Source organism: Taeniopygia guttata, chromosome 6 (genome assembly GCF_048771995.1).
Source record: "Taeniopygia guttata chromosome 6, bTaeGut7.mat, whole genome shotgun sequence".
Lineage (NCBI taxonomy): Eukaryota > Metazoa > Chordata > Aves > Passeriformes > Estrildidae > Taeniopygia > Taeniopygia guttata.
Window position 1 is genome coordinate 13,683,712 of NC_133031.1, and position 18,606 is coordinate 13,702,317.

General features: G+C 40.7%; 1 long non-coding RNA gene across 4 annotated transcripts in view; it reads right to left on the reverse strand.

The window, feature by feature from the left end:
* The window catches only part of LOC116808542 (uncharacterized), a 420,301-nt gene that overhangs the window by 17,471 nt on the left and 384,224 nt on the right, over positions 1-18,606 (reverse strand). For 3 of the 4 annotated variants that reach the window (XR_005980815.2, XR_012056690.1, XR_012056691.1), the window contains one exon: positions 5,680-5,799. This is a non-coding gene — a long non-coding RNA (uncharacterized lncRNA). Of the gene's footprint in view, positions 1-52; positions 150-5,679; positions 5,800-18,606 lie in introns of all 4 variants that reach the window. The other variant, XR_012056692.1, reaches the window with a different exon arrangement.

Here is an 18,606-nt window from a genome sequence, read left to right on the forward strand (position 1 = left end):
TTTGGCATTATAGTAATAAATGGCATTATAGTAATAAAGTTGACTATGATACCTAATATGCTAGTGAAGTTTAGACATCTTTGCAATATCCAGAAATATCCATTTCCCTTTGTTGTCCTCTTTCTTCTTTATTACCTCATTTTTTCTCCCTGAGGAAGAGACAATAATTTAATTCTGATTAATATATGGAAAGTCTCCTACAATGGAGATGGTTAACTTACAGTGAAATAATTTATAAGCCATGGCTTTGGCTTGACTGAATGGCTTCTGTGCAGCTTTGGCTTTGCTTTATGGACCTCTAAGAACATAGGGCCTCAGCATTTAAGCAGGACCTGTAGTTGGTGCTGGAGATTGAAGGGGCCTCCTGAAGTAAGACACTGACCTGTGAAGGACCCATTGTCTTGGGAAAACTGCACCAGTGTGAAACCTAGACAAAAACATAACCACAGCAGAAACCAGCTTGCACATCTGTGAGCTGCCTCCAGCTCCTCATAAACAAGATCTGTAACATCATTGCCAAAGACTGAAAGAGCCCTAAGAGAGACCTGTTGTTCTACTTGTGCAGGAAACCTTGTTCCCCCTTTCTCCATAGAAATAGCAGGGGTGGAGAAGGTCTGATTCAAACAAACCCTCTCCCCAGCATCCCAGCCCAACCACTTGCTAAGGAGGCATTCAGTGGACTTCAGCCACCATGGTGGCTGAATAAGTGAATCAAAACACTGCAGAAATAAACTGCTGGTGTGCCCAAGCCAGAGTGCCAATGGTCAATGGCTGAGATCACCAAATTTAATGTACTTGCACGTGGCTTGCAGCCTGGGTCACTCACAGTGGCCTGTGTGCTTGGGGTGAGCTCTGTTGTCTTTTGCATATTAGGAGCCAGCTCGTTCCCTGAAGCTGTGGAAGCACATGCTGCTGGCTGGGAAGGACCTTGCTTCAGCCTTGGGCCATGAAGGCAGGTGTCACACTGCCACCTCTGCTGCTGCCACTGCCACGATGACCAAAGATGTGGTGCCAGGATGTGTTTCACCAAGCAGGGATGTCGCGGAAGCAACTCCAGATTGACAGGCAATAGCTGTCCTTTCCCTATGGAAATGCCACATGCTCCTGAAGGATTGGAGACTGCTACTGAGATCCCTGGTGTTGTACATGACCTGCCACGGTGACAGGTTCTCATCTAGCCAGTAGATGTGTGCTTCTCAAGGAGAAAATTACAGTCTGGGGAGGCACTCTGTGGGCTTAGTGTGTACAGGAAACAGCAAACAGAAGAAAGCTGTGGTGTTGGAGAGGAACACGGCATGGTTGCATGAGTCAGTCTGGTACCAGAGTATTAGAGAATAAATTGCACTACCCCCAACCTTAAGGACTGCAGATAATGCGCAGCAATGAAGTCTTATCTGTGCTCAAGTACATATTTTTTATGCAGCTAAAGCTATGTTGCAGATGTTCTTCACTAGAATAGATTTTGCCTTTGCTAATCCTGTATTAATCTGCTGGTAGAGCTGGAGCTGCGTGATTAGCACTGGGCTCCTTGCAGAGAGGAGCCTCTGCTCACTAAGGGCTCAGTTCCTGGCAGAGCTGAGCTGGGGTTCGGGCTGGCTGTGCCGGGAGCACCCCGTTCCTGCTCCCGTGCAGTGCTCTGCCAGGAGAGGGAGCCTGGACTCTGGCATTCAGGGGCCTTTGATGGCTCTGTTCACAAACCATGAAGGTGTTACAGCCGCCCATGGTTAACCTAGGCTTTGCTGTGTGGCTGAGCGCGTGTTCAGAGGGCTCACGATTTTCTATGGAGGCCACCTACCGAAGATGTGTTTGGTTCCTGCCAGAACTCGGAGGACTCTGGTGCCCTGAACAGTGTTTTGAGTCTCTCAGTCCCTTTTTTTGACTGCTTCACCGGGTGAACTCCAATGGGAGTTTGGGTTGGCTGAGAACAAGCTGAAGCCTACAGATTCTGGAATCATGCAGTAGGTTCAAAGCCACTGTTAGAGGGGAGAAGGTGACCAATGGGTGCATAGCAAGGCAAGCAATGGCTGGGAGGAGGGAAAATTTTTGGTTAAGGCTACCATGTGGCAAACAGATGTTGGACAACATTTCTTTTAACCTAAAAACACATCACTTCTTCCCCCTGCAGTATATGTGTTTCATTTTGAACAAGTAACTGGCAGCTGGAGAAAGTTATTAGAAAATGCTCTGTCTATATTCCAGCACTTGCAACAGCAGCAAAATTACCTATTTCCTATCCTGCCCGAGCTTTCTGTCTCCTTTCTTAGATATTGTTGGCCTCAAGTCAAGTTTTACTTAAGTTATGCATCAGAAAGGGAATAAGTGGAGCTCCAACCTTGTTTAAAGTGTAGAAAAGGGAGTTTAAACAAAGCTGGCAGAGATACTGACTCAACTATTATCTAGGTTCTGGATGTGGTTGGACCTGCTGGTAAAAAAATTAGGAAATAAGTGAGAAAGGAACTCTTAAAAGGTGAAAACCAGCCAAATCTACAGGGCTCCACTCTGTGTTCAAAAGTCTGTAAGTACTGATAAAAGAGCACATGTGATGTGAATTGCTGTGTCATTCTCACCAGCCCTTTCAGTCTTATTATTGTTTCAATTTTCTCCGAGTTATGAATTCATGTCTGGCAAGGGAAGAGCATACTAGTGAAATCTGGTAGTGTTTCCTACCTGATTTGAAAGTAAGAACAAAGTAATTTGTTTGGGACAGTTTTGGAAGTTAGAAGAGCTTCTCAGACAGAGTGGGGCTTTGTTAGCCAGGAAGGGGCCAAGCTAGAGAAAATATTGTTGAATAAAGCACGGTGTGAGCAGACACTGGAACCAGTAAATAGTAAGAGAGGCTCCTGCCTAAGAAATGCATTTTACTGGCTCTGTTATGAGTAAGACAAATCTATGATCTGTTGCCCTTGTTGCACATTACCCTGTGGTCCAAGGGGTCGGCTTTGGCTGCTGGTAGCCACCAGCTGGGAGGCACCAGCAGGCACTGCAGAGCACTGGGAAAGAAGCTGCTCCCAGAGTAGACAGTAGCCATCAGGGTGCTATTGTTAGCCAGGCCCCCAAGTTTATGGCTCTTAGTATTTCTGTCTTCAGAAAGGGCTCTAACTGATAAGGATGAATGGTGTGGACTTGTGCATGCAAGAGCTATGGTTGTGACTTTCTATCTCTGTACCAGCCAACAAGTTATTATAAAAATAAATACCTCAATGGCAGCAGCAGCATCCCCAAGGATCTATTTACTTCCACTGGCACAAACTAATTCCTGCAGAAGAGCTCAAGCCAAATCCTGCAGAGAGCAGCGGGAATCTCTCCAGGCTCTTGCAAAGGCAGTTTGCACACTGGAGAAAATGCTGGTGCTTGGTCATATTTATTGCCATGTCAGTTAAAACATGTTGTCAGTTAACACCTTCCCTAACACAACATATATTTTCTAAAACTGAAGGAAAGTGAGCTTTTTTTTACCTCCTTTTATTCTTCAGGTAGTTATTCTGATTTATTTCTGAAATTGCACAACACACTAAATGCTGGTTCATGAAGTAGCCAGGGATCAATTATTACCTTTTCATGTGCAAACCAATCTTAAGGTATCTATCAATCTCTTATAGTCCTATCTACAGAAGATATGTTCAATTTCAGAAAACAGAAAACATATAAGGGAAGCTAAGGCAGGGTGACATTTGCTTTCCTTGGCTTGCTCTCTAGATGTTTGATGGGTGAGTTTATTATCTATAAGAACAATGAACAAGCCAATACGCCCTTTTCAAGGTTTACAGGTGCCTTAATGTAACTTGCTCATTTAATTTGGATCTATATCCTCCTGAGAAGGACAGAAGATTTTCATTTTCAAGGCCGTATTTAGCCATAAAATGTGTATCCCATTAGCTAAGAGCAGATCTATGAATTTCATTTCATTTGGTGACAGGAGAAATAGTGATGTATGTATCACCCTCTCAATAACTGCTATTAAAAGGTGTGTGTTTCATGAAGAAACAGTGTGTTCCATGTCATAACATCTTTCATGAAATATAATTCAGGGCATTTGTAGCATAAGTATTTGAAAAGTATCAGTTAACTCTTATTTTAAGAGTGTGGGGAAAATACAAGCCCCTTTTGTGGCTGGAGCTGGCCACCTGAAAAATTAGGATGGATTTTGCTGGCTCCAACAAAGTCAGTAGGAGATTTTCTATGGCCTCAATGGGGCCAAAAATTCTCCTAGATTTCATACTATTATAGATATTGTACAATTTAGCCACCAAGGTCATTAAAATGCTATAATCCCTCGTGTGATACATGATGGGGTAAAAGCACTTACAAAGGTATTGCTTTCTAAACTGGTGTAATTATAGTGGTAATTCCCAGAGAAGTATTGCAAATGCATTTCCAGTTCCAGTTTCTCAATTTTTTTGTCAGTGTTCATTACAGTAGTGATATGCTTCTGTCTAAATCTTGTTGATGTCCTTCCAGAGGGCACTAAAAACCCTAGAATAAGTAAAGAAAAATTTAGTTGATGATTCTGACTGGTTTCTGAATTGCTGCCTTTTGAGCCCTGTCCCTCAGCTCATAATCTATAATGTTTCCTCTTAAGCTACACATCCTACTCGCTCCTTGTTTATATTCATCCCCTTACAGTTTGTCTAACTTAAAGAGAATTAGGGAAAAAAAAAAGAAGAAAATTAAAGTCCTTGCCACACCAAATGTGGATGCTTTGGGCCTAACAAGCCTGAGAGAGCTGTCGATACTGAGCTGCATTTTCAGTCCCTGGGAAGTTTGCAGCTGGGCACAGCTGCCCTGCGGGGCAGTGGGGGCTGCTTTGGTTGGGCTCTGGTGACAGAGTGTGGGGCTCAGGCTCAGAGCAGAGGTCTACCCCTCCTGGCACTGCAGAGAGCAGGAAGCTTCTCAAAGTACCAAAAAACCACTGAGCTGTGATTCTTCCTTTTCTGGTTTTAAGAATGGAAAGGACATCAGGTCTCAGAATTCTGGCAAAAAGGATTCAAACTTAAATAAACATGAGTCTTGTAAGGGGTGAGAGGAGAGCCTGACTGTGATGGTGATCCTCTCAAAAGTGATGAAAATCAGCTAGGGGTAAATAAAATTAAATGTTGTCTTTATGACTAGTGAGAAACCTGATCTTAGGGCTCACTTATTTTTAACCTTGCAGTTGCACCATATTCCTCAATGGCTGGGGATGAGCACAGAGGTGTAGGAAGGTCTGATATTTTGCTTTTGCCAGGGCTTGTAATTAGCTTCACATGCTCTGTACATGGGTGAAACATGAATTTCCATCTGCTCTGAAGATGTCTAGATGTGCACTTCTCTTCATAAATCCACCTTCTTTCTACTCCTTAACAAAACTCTCAGATGTTATTTGAACAAAGAAGTGCTGTTCTTGATGAAGAAAACCAGGAATAAGCCCAGGGTATTTATTCTCTTTTTTGAGTGCTTCAGTCCTTTGACTAATGCTGACAGGATTTCTGCTCCTGGTGTGTTGCAGAGCTTCTTCACGGGTGCTACCAAATAAATACATCAGTTTGGAAGATGATTTCTTACAACTGCCTGGCAAATTGCAGTGACACTGTCAATTCATTCCTCACATGCCTTTATCAGACAGATACCAGACTAAAGACTAAATGAACAATACCTACTTTGGTCAGATACAAGATTAAACATCAAATGAACAATACTTACTAGGCCGGGATTTGAAACAGTCACTGGGTTCACTGTAGTTTTACATCTCCTCATTAGCCCCAGTCACCAACAGAAAACATTGCAGCAAGGAACTTTGTGTCTTCTGAGGTAGAAAGAAACCTGCAAATAATAACATTTTGATTAAATACATCCCCTGAAAGCTGGTGGTGTCTCAAACAGATTGCCAGTTTGGACTTTCAGAAACCATGCAATTCAGTGTTTCTTAAGAATGAAAAGCTTGCTTTACATTTACAAACATTTACATCTCACAATTTCATACACTCTTTTCTAATAAATAAAGCCAGGAATTTCTATTTTTTCTTCAACAAGAATTTTGATGATGTTTAGTACATGTGTATAATACACAAAACTAGAAAACCCGTGACTCTCTCCTGAGAGTTCTGACACACACATGGATCCAATTGGTCAATGAATCCAAACAACCATCCCCAGAATCCAATCAAGCAATCACCTTGGGTAAACAATCTCCATACCACATTTCACATGGGCACAAACACAGCAGCAGCGAATGAGATAAGAATTGTTTTGATTCTCTTTTCTCTGCTTCTCTCACAGCTTCTCTCAGGAGAAATCCTGAGAAAACCAAGTCTCTCTCTGCTCAGAGGGTATGGGAATACCACACACAAACGTCTGCGAATCCATGTTTACAGCTTTGTGGGAAGTTAAAGAGACATAAAGGTGAGTGGATACAGCATTGACCTGGGATTCCAAGAGCTATCACCATGCTCCCACCTGGCTGGGAAAGACCCAGTTATTCCACAGGTTTTGGATTTAATTGTGGGGATTTTTGCTTTTTGACTTGAGGTGATTTGGCTGGCATAGCTAAGAAGCCACCACATTCTAGGCCAGATGTCCAGTTTTTACCCAGCAGGTGCTGCAGCCCTTGGTGACTGTGGCAGTTTGTACCACGGTACAGGAGACACACCATGGGTTTAGCAGCTCTGTTGGCCCTGTAGATGAGCAGTGCACAAATCAAGCCCTTTAACCAAGATTTTATGAAGCAGAGGGCTGCCATATACTTCTTTGATGTAAAAGGACTCAAATCTCCCAACTGGTGGCTTTGGTTGCTATAATAAAAATTTTACTAAAATTAGTGCCTGATATAGCAAATAATTTTTTTAGTGATAAATAGCTTGATCAGTTCTATGAGAATGACAGAGAACTTGATAGGACATATAATCTACTGGGACAGCAGGAACTCTCTGTGGTTACTCATGTATCTACATGGGAAAGAGGAAAATAAGAAAATGTAGTGCTTCAAGCATATTCTAAACAGATCACTGTGCAGAAAAATTCTCTCATCACAGAAATCAAAAGGTTTATAACAGGGAGAGGCAGTGCTTGCTCTGCAGTGACAGCTTCATGTTTATTTATTCTAGAAAGAATAAGAAGGAGATATTAAAGTAAGGACAGGATAATTTTATTCCCAAATCAAATAAAGGAACACAGAGTGTGTTCTCAACAAAGTGATTACTTTAGGGGGAACTAATACAATGAATGTTATTAAATTAAACAACTTTTTATAGGGTATCTCACATTAAGGATTTTAGTGTAAGTATTATTTCTGACAGGCAAAATGATGCAAGACAAAATAGCTTTTATAGAGGTGTTCCTTAGTACAGATATTCCTGTAAAAATGTATTCTATCTAATATACTTCCTCTGTAGCAAATTATCATTTCGCTTAACAGCTCTGAGAAACAGGGATGTCAGGAGCAAAGATGACTATTCTCCTCTCACTAGATGCCTGAAATCTTTGATTTTAAATTAGCTTTTAGGTGCTAGTACACATAAAGCTGAAGTAAATGTCTGCTCAGCACAGATAGCTGGGAGAAATCCCCAGCTCTGCAGGAGCTGCCTTCAGTGCAAATCCCAGTGCCTTGCCTGTCTGCCCTACCATGGTGTGGGAAGCCTTAGGAGCAAACCCTCGCAATGCAGAGCGCGAGGTGCAGCTAAGCTGATTTTTTTACAGAAACCATCCTTTCTCACTGCATTTACTCACATTGGCTGTGCAATCAGAGCTAAGAAATGTGGACCTACTGCATCTTTTCCTATCCTGAAATGGACATCCGTATATCACCACACTTGAAGACCTAGAGCTACGTTTTATTATCCTAGAATCTGAGAGGTCTCAAGGGGTAATTATGTATAAAATGACTAAAACATCTTGCCTCAGGTGCAGAGTTCTGGAAAACCATGTCTTCTCTAAGGGTTGTGAGAATGAGATGAAAAAGCCTGACTGCGTCGTCTTGTATTGTTCCCTCCAGTGCCTTTGCTGGTAATTTATCAAATCTGTATTTATCTTAGCATTTATATATGGCTCCCATTGCACCACTTTGCAATATTCAATTCCTTTATTCTCACAAGGGCCCTATCTGGTATATTCTGCATCACATCTCACGCAGTCTTGAGGAGAAGGATCATAGCAACAGAAAATGACGGGAATGTAGTCCCTTTTACTTATTTGCTACCTCAATCTCTAAATTGTGGTTAGATGCTTACTAGATAAGGCTTCTGTCTCTCATGTGGGAAATATTAAATAAGTACAAGGAAACTGAGTTTAGAGATATGAAGGGCTCAGAGTTGTCCTCAGTTTTCTGCTACTTTCTTCCAAAATATTGAGGACTTTTCAGGAGCTAGAGAATTTACACATCGTGTCACTGCAATTATTTGCTCAAGGTCTATTGCTTTTATTATTCAGGAAATTTGACCACAAAATGCACATGTGCTTTTTGTGCTGGGGTATAATTTTATTTTTGTAAGGCACTTGCTGAAATAAGACCTGCATGTTTTAACCCAATTCTTGTTGTAATTCTTTTACTTTCTCAATAAAAATCTAAAGAAGCCTCTCAAAAATTCTACACAAAACAAAGAAGCAAAAACCAACAAATAAATAATCAATTTCCCCAAACATTTTTTTCTCCTTGTATTGCAAAGGATTTCTAAATGCTTTAATCCTTGCTCTGACCAAATATTACTAACCCAAGTGCTGAAATCCCATCTTCAGTGGTTATATGTGGAGATAATAGAGATCTCTTCTCCAACCCAACTCTTCTCTGGGACAAGAGATTTTGAATCTTTGTGGTTCCTGAAGTATTGGATAATCCCAGAGAAAGACTGTTTGGGTTGGGTACAGAACCAAGAGCAAATTGTTGGGCAGGGCAGTGCCTGCCTATTTTCTTTATAATTCTTTCAAGGAGGGAAGCATAGCATATGCTGTTAGCTATTTATTCTCATTATGACTTCACAGAATCATGGATGGATGCAGAAAAGTTACACAAGGAAAAACAGGACTCAAGAATTCTACTGCTCCAGGAGAGCTTAAGTGGTAAAAGCACTATCCGAGAACAATGGAGGATATATTTTGCGTGGAAAATATATTTCTGGTGGGCCTAGACTCAATAATTAACCTTGGAATTCCCCAGGTTTTTATTAGCAAAGCACACTACCTTCAGTCATAGCACTTACAGGTAATGTCAGCTCCTGCTGTCAGAAACCACCTGTGCTGGCTTGAGTGGTTTATTGGTCACTTGCACAAGCCATCAGCCAAAGTACAGTGGAATAATAACACAGATTATGAGAAATTCTGCTAGAACTCTTTCAAAAAGTTAGAAAGTTACCTACAAATATGGAAAAGGAGGTGCAAGCTCTGGCACTTTCATGTTTAACCCTAAAACAGCTATTCTCTCCCTGTTGATTTGATAGTAATTCAAGTTTTGAATAATACATTGGAAAGACTGCGATCTTGAGGACTTGTTACAGACATTTTCTCAACAGTCCTAATCCAGACTGGAGGCTTTGGCTACAGGCTAATTGTTGATTCTTGTTTACCCTCTGGGCACTTTTCACAGTTCTGGCAGAAAAAAACAGCCTTGAAGTGTTTGTAAAATATGGAATACATTTGCATCCTAGCAAATGAGAAATGAGTCCCAAAGTCTTAATGTTAACGTTGGTATGAATGTAAATTTAATAGACCTGCAGTTTTTCCCTAACAGCCCTCATACCTTCTCTTTGTGATTCACAAGAGAAAACAACCCTTCAATAAAAAAATATTTTAACCCTATAACCATGCAAAGAAGTATTATCACCCTGCGGAAGAAAGAGCATAAATTCGGTGTTATTTTCCATTTGTTTTTATTTTATTTTTCACACATAACAATATAAGCCTTCCCATCACTCCTGCTATTAACATATGGAAAAGTTCAACTGCAGAATTTGCCCCAGTGAGAAGATTCTCTGACTTGTTCTAAACCACGAATGTTAATGCCCAGACTGCCAAGAGGTATCGTTCTTTCATTTATGAATGCACATTTATGAATTTCTGGGGATGCTGAACTGACTACATATTGTGAGATAAGGACAAGTGCTGATGAGACTTTAACCATCCCCTTTGCAGACTTTGTATTAAGGGGTTTGCAATGCACATATTTTATTATAAATAAATGCATCAAAAAGTGTATTAAAAACACCTCTAATATCACATATTGATTTCACATCTTGTGTTTTGTTGGAACTCAAATTTAAACATGGCAAGTGAAACTGGATAAAACACTTCTCACCAGCTTTGTACTTTTAGAGAGATTATTTAATTTACTTTGCTGGATTTTTCTCACTGACAAACCTGAAGTACAACTGAAAATGATAGACTACCAAATAGCCAGTGAAAATTTCTTCTTTCCAGGCAAAGAATGGACATAAAGAATTTATCAGTAGGCTGAAGGGCAGATATTCTCCAGTCTCATTTTTAAAGTTCATCCCTAAATCAAGGCAAATAATAATTAAAAGAAATTAAAAAATATATTTAAATTTCAGTAAGTTCCAGTATGTACAACATGCGAGTAGTTTAGCTTTCTCAGCACTTCAAGATGCTTGAAAACTGAGCTATAAAGGAAACTAGACACCCAATTTGCAATGGAAATATATAAGATGATGAATTGGATTTAATAGGCTCCAGTAAATCATAACATTAATGCTATTGCATGATACTTCACCTTAGCACCAGATTAAAAAAAATCTGTCTCAAGCTGAAAAACATACTCTAAACCCTCCAAGTCTGCGAAAAGAGCCAATTACTATGAGATCTGTAAGCATTTTAAGCACATCTGACTTTTGGTTTCAGTACATATATGAAACATGGATGAAATATCCTTGAAAATGTTACTCTTTGAAATTTAATATAGGAATTTTCAGGACTAATAGACCTTTATAGATTAACATATTTGTCACAATTTTAAAAAGAATTGAAGAGTACATCTGTTTTTGGGATGAAGAAACAGAACCAATTTCACAAATCCCTTTTATCAAAACATCAATCCAGCAGAAACCACAAATATCACACAGAGAAATAATTAAAAGATGTATGAGCTGTGAGTCTTGGATTATAACCAACTTAAAAAATTGCAGTCTTAGTCACTTTATTAGATGCAACTATTTTGTCTGAATTTTCTACCTGGAACTCCTGTGCCTTCTGTTCTTTCTTCTATTTTGCTTTTTTTTTTTTTTTTTTTTTGAACATGACTATAATTTAACTATCTAAAATTGTGAGTGCAGTAGGAGCTTCTGTCATGTGAAATGGAAAGGAAGAAGTCTTTTCGCAACCGACAGAGTAACTAACCCAGAGTCTCTGTTACTTATTTGGTCAGGATATTTTCCTAAAGTTCCTCAACATGAAAAAGAAACCACCTCCTTATGAACTTCTAAGTGTGAGCAGTAAGGGAGTTTCATACCATTTTCCAATGGCCTTTTGAAGGATAAGGAAACTGTGGTGTTCACTTATTTCTGGCCCTTGCTTCAAATTGCAGAAGGCACTTATTCAAGCAAGTGTAGCATATATAATTTAAACATAACTAAGAGTTACTAAAATATATGCATAACTGCAACAAGCATAGAAGGGTTGCAGATGTGCAGGCATGATTACATAATATTCATGGTTAGGAGAAAGGTAATCCAGAAATTCTCAGTTGTACTAAATCTACAGACTCAAATGAGAGAAGAAAGTAAAAAGCAATACCTCCAGACCCAGGCTGGAGTGAAGCAGAAAATTTCATCACTCCTAGGCTTGTGTTCAGAAGGGCCAGACGCGTGTCCTGGTGCCTCTGAGCTCCTTTGGGCGCACACAGGGCAGGCACGGCTGGGCACAGAGAAGGGAGCTCCTGCCTTCACCCACCTGGGCTCTGGCAGTGGCTCTGCCCCTTGGTCTCTCCCAGGAGCCCTTGCTGCAAACCTCAGTGAGTTATGAGCAGCTGTGCAAAGACCTGCTTGTTTTCCCCTTGTTACCACTGTCTAATTAGACACTACCTAACACACAGAAAAACAAAGAGAAATCTCCCCAGGGAGGAGGTTTTCACTGCAGTGAAAGAACCAAAGCCCACGAAAGGTCTCAGAACGTGGGTCTCCACGTGCACATGCCAATCATGGCTTGACTGACAGCCAAGTTTGGGGATGAAGCAGCATCTTTTGGGTGTGTAATTCCTCCAAATGACGCTGAGTAGCCAGATGTCTGTCCCCAGGACAGACTTCCTGAAACAACCTCTTTCCAAAGGTTTGAATGGTTGGGTGTGGCAAAGACAGCATTGGCATTTACTGGCATCTTTGGCTAAAGAAGTTTGTTAAATAGTCATTAAAAAAAAAAAAAAAAAAAAAAAAAAAAAAGTTAAAGAATTCACTGTTTCTCATTTTCAGCAGAAATAGAGGAACTTCTTCACACTGCTTCAGAAAAGGGGAATCTTTTCCGGCAGAGAGGGAGTGGGAAATGGGCAGCAAGGACAGAATCACAGCAGCTGACTGTCTGTGCAATTTATGGCATGATTTTTCAGAGAGAAGTGCCCCATCTGTGCAGACTAAAGAAGCTGCCAGCAGTAGAAACAGGCAAGGTTTTTTTATATACTTGGAGGTGCTGGTGACATTTCCCACTTGAAGCTAAGGACAGAAATGCAGGGTGCAAAAGGAATGGTAGAAGTATTCCATGACCTGTTTAAACATGGTTTTAACAAAACTAGGGCTAGGGCCACCTAGGCTATCTACATTTTTATTGCAACTGGGCATTTTGTTTCAGCAGATTCTAAGTGTCATACTGAGAATTTCCATACTTGCTTCCTTCTATGCAAATGCCAGCCTGTTTTTCAATTGTCAATACATATGAGTGGAGAAGACATACCAGAAAAGGGATGCATTTTATCCTTGGCAGTAGAGCAAAGCTTTTAACACGCAGTTCACCTATTAGCTTGACACCAGCCTTTAGGAGTTGCTGTAGTTTTTATTTATCCTAAAAATGTGATATATTTTCTACTGTCTTCTTGGGTATGACAGAAAAAGAAATTACTCAGATTTTGCCTTCAACATCTCAATGGTTCAAAGGAGAAAGTAGAAAATAATTACATGAAAAAAGGGAAAACTGAAACAACTCCCCCAGTTATTTTCTCCCACACAAATAGCATGACTGGCATTTGGAATTTCCTTCTGCCATCAATAGAACACTGGGATTTCCCATTCCATTGTACAATTTAAGCTTCTATAATTTTTGCATACCCAGAGCAGAAATATCTGCATTTATTCCCTTGCAAATACTCTGTAGTAATTAGAAATGACCTGAAAACAAAGTAGAATGTTGTGAGTTTCCCGGGGAAATCAAAGATGGGAGCTGCTTGGAGAATTTGGGTTGGGAAGTCTGTGTCCACAGTGGGCTGACAGACTTTACCTAGAGAGCATCAGTCGCAGGGTGAGGCAGAAAAAAACAAGAGAAAGGTGGTTCTCAGCCAGGTCGGAGGTGGGAGCTTGGGTCTGTGTTCTGGTGTGGCAGACACAGCTCTCAGCTCATGTCACCACGCTGGGTATGAGGTGGATGTCAGCCATGGAACTTATTTCTCATGTACCACCAGCCTCAAAGCAAGCTAGTCCAGGAGGCTGGCTAAGCTTTGGGCACATCAGAATGGTTATCATGCCAACAGATCATACTGTGCTATTGACCTGGATCTAGGAAAGATAATGGGTTTTGTCTGAGTCACTCTAGCACTTAAATTTGTCCTTGGATTTAAGCCTGGGACTAAGTCCCACTAAAACATCATTTAGGACACAGAATGGTTACCATGAACAGTCTTACTTAAAGCCAGAGTAAACTTAGAGCAAAAATATTCACAGTTTTTAATAAATGCAGGTAATGAGATCCCTCAGAACAGTAGGATTTGGGCCCAGCCAGATGTGTTTGTGCAACCAGTTTATAGGATCTAAATTTAGACAAGTACAACCACAAACATAAACAACTTGTAGTGAGTGTTTATGGCCTGCCCATTTGTATATGCCATGGTTTTGTCTGAGCATCCTGGCCCCAGAAAATCTGAGAATTGTTTAGTTTAGATCCCAAAGGGTCAATTTGGGTACTCCTGGCTTTTTTATCTCCACAAGAAGCATTTCATTTTCAGGAGGTGCTGAAAGAGATCTGTTCAAAGTTATCCTGTGCTGGCCATTCAAACAATAGGGGATGACAGCCATGGAAATGGGGACTCCATTCCTATAACTTCATTGCTCTGACCAGTTCAAGCACCTATTGTAAGTGAGGAGTTCTGCAGTCTGGAGGCGCACGTGCAAGATAGCACCACAAATCCAGAAATCCACATTTTCCAAAATTATAAACCTAGTTTACCAGATGTTTGCTTTGATTATAGCAGCCTGTATAGAAACTGAGATCTTATTAAGAGAGGGAAGACTTCAGAGGTACAATGAAAGAAAAAATCAAGTCTCAAAAAAAAAGTGAAAGGAAGAACTGAAAAAAACAACACTATTTATATTGTACATATTCTGGATTCTTTCCTGGAAGAGAAAAAAAGAGAGCTAAAAAGGCTCTTCTGTAGATATATGTAAGAAGTTGAAGGTTTTGATTTGATCAGTTACTGGCATGATGCCATAACTGACAAGATTCTTCAATAAATTAGATTATCCACCACTAAAATCTTGATATATAGGGTTATTAAGATCCAAAGTCTTGCTGAAACCAAAGGAATTTAGGATCCAATCCTTAATTCAGTTTAGATTTACAAGGTAGGACTCTCTGAAGAGCTGAGGATAAATCTTGCAGACAGGTAGTTCTGACACAGTTCCAGCTCTTATAAAAGCTGTGATGTCTTTTTGGGAGGTCCAGCAACCTGGGCAGTTTCTGAGTTGGTCTTTTTGAAGATACCTACTGTGGTCACAAAAGATCCTACTTCTCATACCCCACTGGAAGAACAGCACCTCTTAAAAACAGTCTGGTGATAACAAAATCTCACCTTAAATGGGGATTTTTGTAATAAAGCACAGGAAGGGTTTGAATATTCATGGCTTTTACAGTCTCCTACATGCCCAGTACACACAGTTCCATGATACACCTCTCCCCACTCATAGAACAAATGGTGAACTCTGTTGCTTAAAACTCACTCTCTGTGCACCTGCTCTCATTATGAAATGTTATTGTGTTTGGAACCTGACATAATGATGACCATAACTGACCTGTCAGTGTAGATCAGAACAAATCATATCCAGCATGGCAGGTAATTGTGATTAAACCTTGGCCCTATTTCATAACATGAACAAGCATCTCAAGACCTGACTGGGAAGGGTTCTAATAAACAGAGCTCCCTTTTTAAAGGTACAGAAATTTTGTCGATATAAGACAAGAAAAGGGAGAAAAGAATTTTAAAAATTAAAGAAATTAACGTGATGTATATGCTGAAGATTGTAGTTTAACCTTTGAGAAACACAGCTATCTGCAACATTTTACAGAGGCATATAGGAAATTTTTAAGGTAACCAATGGTAAAGATATAATTTCCTTTCAGGACATCATCCTGTACATTTAAAATCACCATTGGAGCAAGCCAGTGTTTTCAAGCTGCTGTCTGCCAAAATGCCCAGTGTGTCCTATTATCTACAACAGTACGTGTGCTCATCTTTCACAAATCAAAGCTGGTTTTCAAAACTGGACACATACCAGCAAAAACTAGAAGGGAGCAGGGCCTGAGTATGGCCCAGGGAAGATTTTCAATATTTTAAGATCAGAGCATTTTATTCTTTTGGAAGGTGTTTGTTGGTGCTTGTTTTTTGTGCAACACGATATTCGCAGGTATGGCTCAGAAGACACCGCTGCACACAGGAGCGAGTGCATCCGCGCCTGCGTGGCTGCTCTGATACTGATCATGTCTTCTGGGGATATGCAGGGAAAGAAAAGGAGGACTTTTCCCTTTTAAATCCATGTTAGGAATTATGCAGTCCTCCAGTGGAGCCCCTAGCTGGCTGTATGTGCTGCTTTGTTTCCTGTAGGGAGAGGGATATAAAAAGTGCAGATAACGAAACCTAACTAGAAGGGTAGGCCTCTTAAAAGTATTCTTTGTCTGGGGAAAGAGGGAGGAAGGAACTCACCTGACCTTGACCACCCAAGCTTTTAACACTCAAAAAGACTTTCAAAGCTTTCTGAGGGAGATTTACAACTGTGAAAGGACTCTGGAATTACACTGCAGCAGAAGGAATATAATTCACCTTGACTTACTCCCCCTCCCCCAAAATCACCCAAGTCACTTCTGTATTTTTAGAAATGTGAATAGATAGTTTTGGAAATTGATTGACAGAATCAAAGGAATTCCTGGCTTAACACCCTCACACAATTTCTTCCTCTAAATTTCTATCACTTCTCTCACACTGGCTGCCTTTGCTGTGAGAGTCAGCCTCCATGTCCCAGCTCTCTGTGCTCTCTACAACAAAAGAAACCCATCTCCCAAGGTCTGGGGCTGCTGGAACTAACACATTACAGCCATAATAAGTTCCTAAAAGCACTTACTGATAAAGGCAGCTGTTGTGGGCAGGCCATAGTTCTCAGACCTCTGGACTCTTATTATCAATAGCAGTCCAGTCTGGGTGCCTCCTTACTAAACTACTGCAATATTATTGCTGGCTCTATCCCCAGAAAGTCCAGGCAGGGTTAGGGAGCCACTGTGTTGCACACTCAAAATTCATAATCTCTAAATTTTGCATAATATTGTTATTGTGCAATATGTCCCAACAGCAATAATCAAAAAATATCTGCTTCCAGAGGCACTGAGAGAATGACTCCAGATCAATCCCTTCTTCAGACCTCCAAGAGAAGCTGTTTTTATCAAAGACTTTTTGAATAATGGGCAATATACGAACAAAGCTCCTGGAATTCTCAGCATCTAAGGCTGCTGCTTCAGTTTTAACTTGCACAAACACAGGACTGCTCTGGTGGCAAAAAGGAGGCACTTTTCTTATTGTATTTGAACAATTTCAGGGTCTTTGGGTTTTTAGTGCCTAAGGGTACAAAACAATTCAGTGCCTCATAGAATGTATCTTTAATAGTTTTTTTAGTCAGAGAAGCTGCAAAAACAGAAGAAAGTTTTCTTTTTCACTCTTCTTTTCATGCATCAAGAAAATGATTAGAGGCTGGGGCAGCTTCTGGCAGGTGCCACTCCCAAAGGGGCCCTGTGCCACTTGTGTTGGTGGCAGCGATGGCACGTGGCACTGCTGCGCTGCCTCCCAGCCTGGCTCACCCTGATCCTGCCCAGAGATGCTTCCCAGTGCTGGCATCTCTGAATCTGCTTTCAGCTTCTTTCCTGAAGGTACAAATAATCAGGAAAAGCTATAGGAATGTGATCTCTTCCCTTCTCTCCTTTCTCTTTGCTATGATGTATTATAATGAACATTCTGGGGCAGATCAGTAGAAAGCCCCTGAATATAAATAAGCCTCTGCACTTAAAATATCAAAATTGCAAGTAGGAATGTATTCCCTGACTTTTGGAAAAAAACAGTACAATTTTATTTGCAGACTTTACTGCTAGGATCTTCCTGGATTATTTTATTCATTATGTTTCTTCTTTACAATCAGTATTCATTTCACAAGTCAATAACATATGGGATATATCAATACGCTCAAGTGAAGATGGCACATTCATAACTCATACAGCTGTTTTTTCACACCTGAGAAGGAATATAATGCTCCATATCAGTGCTCATCCACAGCTGTACCACATAAATAAAAAACCTAGATCGTGTGGAAAAAAGAAACAGTGACTTAAAAGAAAATTCAGCTGCCTAACTGCATATTGCTGCACTCTTTGGAAAGCTAGGAATCTATTAAGCCTGCTTGTGAGAAGTTGTTCTTTTGAGATTAACTCTTTCTCAGGGAACACTGCACTGCTGACTGTGAGCTGTGATTGGAAATGAAACGTGTGAAGCACCAGGAGGAGAAAGAGCCATGCCCTAGGCAGGGAACATCCCTGTGAGCTGCATCACATACCACGATTTCGGACCATTTTAGACCAGGGGGAAGGGGTTAAAGATTTTGCTGCATAGATTTTGCACTGAACTAAAACTCATTCATGTCTTTAAGACCCAGCTGCATCTCTCTAGATGAACTTAAACGAACCAAGACCCACACCCTCCACAGTCTGTCTTCCTAGGGCAAAGCAAACCAACAGCAACTTCTGACAAATGCCAAAACCTCCCCTTTCTTGCCATCTCTCACCTTCCTCAGCATTTCCTCCTCATCAGGAAATGCTCAGACTTGGGAACCTTTGCTCTGCTGACAGCATCATCCTGGCCCTGTCTGTGGCAGGCACAGCCAGGTGCCCCAGCAGCCCAGGTGCCCACAGATAGTTGTGTTTGAGAAACACAGCTAGCCACAGCGTTTTCACAGAGGCATATGGGAAATTTTTAAGGTAACCAAAAGTAAAGGTATAATTTCCTTTGCCCAGCCCCCTCCCAGCTCCTCAAAAATGCTCAGTCTCCCCTTAATATTGTCACCTGGTTATTCTGCTTCAGTTTCCTCATGCTGTGTATTTGTGAGGGCAAGAGCTACAGAGCAAATTCTAAGAATTTTGGTCAAAGTACATAAATGTGTCAAGATTTTTTAAAATGGTTCCAGTATT